Raw genomic sequence first — 1,831 nt, forward strand, 5'->3', positions numbered from 1 at the left:
AAATGACAACACAGTGATTGCATGCCTTTGCTGTCAATATGTAGCGTTTGGCAATGACAAAGAAGCAGAAGAAAGAGAGTTGAGTAAGGTACCCTGTATAGGAGACTATGTTTTTCTCCATTACAAAGTTAATTAGCATTTGGGGGTCAAAGACAGAGAAGTTATAGGTATCTATGGATGGTAGACTGAAGAGGTACTAATATGTGGATGTGTGAAGGCGTGAATTTAGTGAAATTAATGAAATCAAGCTCAGATTGGCCACCACAGCAACCAGATAGATCCCTAGGAATAGGAAAAAGAAAGGCACTTAGAGTTCTGGCCTATACGTTAAACCCTTGAGGATAAACTCTGTCATCAGGAAGTAATTTCCATCTATCATTTTTCTGTAGGAGTCAATCAGTGGTGATGAAAGAAGATCCAGTTAAAGGAAAATTGAGCTTTTCTGAACAATTTCTCAATCATGAAATGGCACACAGACTGATATTCTCTGGACCCTTGGGGTGACGTTTCAGACCCTGAGGTATGCAGTAACATCTTCTGATTTACAGAAGGGCTACAGTGTCAGAGGGTTGGTCCAGAGTGCCTGAATAGAAAAGACTGGAATGGCTGGAGCCTATATAGAGTTAATGATAGTTTTAAGATACAAGAGTGATGAAGACTTGAAGTACATGATAATTTGGCAGATGATTTTTAATTGAGTTGATATTTGGTCTCCTGATGCTAAAGTATTGAACTTTCAGTCTTATTTTTTAACCACGTGTTGTGTCCCATGTCACTGAACCTCATCCAATCCCTAGGCTTAACTCAGAGAGATGAATGCACATCAGAGATGGTGTGGATCAGATTCTCAGGATGAGTGAGATTCAACATTGTGTGAGGTACATGGGTAAAGTGAGGAAGATGTGAAGTTCAAGGATGGAGTAAGTATAATGTAGATGGTGATTGATGGAATGAGGCACAAAGATGGAGAGGTTAACAATGTAGAAGGCTAAAATAAATTGAGGAATAGACTGAAGCTCATATATTATCTGAGGCTCAGGGGATGGGGTAATGTTCACATGTGGGGTAAGCAATTGGGGGAGAACTTAAGCATGGTTAAGAGTTCAATAAGTCAGGAAGATTAACAGGGGTAGGAAAGGATTAGAATCTCTATTTTAGATGCCTCAAATAAGTGGAATCATGAAGAATTTGCCCTTCTGTGACTAATTCATTGAACTTAGCTTCATGGTCATATTTTTTAAAAATGGTAGGGCTTCCTTCCCTTATAAGGCTGAATAATATTCCATTGTATGTACATACCACATTTTCTTTATTCTTTCATCTCTCAATGGGCATTTGGGTTGCTTCCATATCTTGGCTACTGTGAATAGTGCTGCAGTGAATATGAGATTCTCTTTGAGATTTCAGCTCTTTTGCAAATATACTGAGAAGTGGGATTGCTAGATCATAAGGTTATTAAAAATTATTTTTAATTTTTTGAGGAATGTCCATACTGTTTGTCATGTATTTACTTTTAAAGCCATTTATTTATGAAACATGTAATGCAGGCCTACAATCCACAAGCCCCTGCAAAGGTCTTGCAATGCCATGCACTGAGAATGCAAATATGCATATCTTTGCCTTAGAAGAGAACTTCATTATAAATTGGAAATTTTTGAGAAAGAAATCTTGAAATTGGTGACTTGACAAGTGGAATTGTCAGAAGAAAAGCATTATTAGAGTTAAAGGGGTATGAGGAAGGTACGGAGGCAGAAAAACACAGGCATACTGGGGAAAGAATGACCACTTATTTTTAATTAAGGCCAAGAATACATGTAGAATAAGCTGAAAA

The sequence above is a fragment of the Equus quagga genome, chromosome 14, assembly GCF_021613505.1.
Source record: "Equus quagga isolate Etosha38 chromosome 14, UCLA_HA_Equagga_1.0, whole genome shotgun sequence".
Classification (NCBI taxonomy): domain Eukaryota; kingdom Metazoa; phylum Chordata; class Mammalia; order Perissodactyla; family Equidae; genus Equus; species Equus quagga.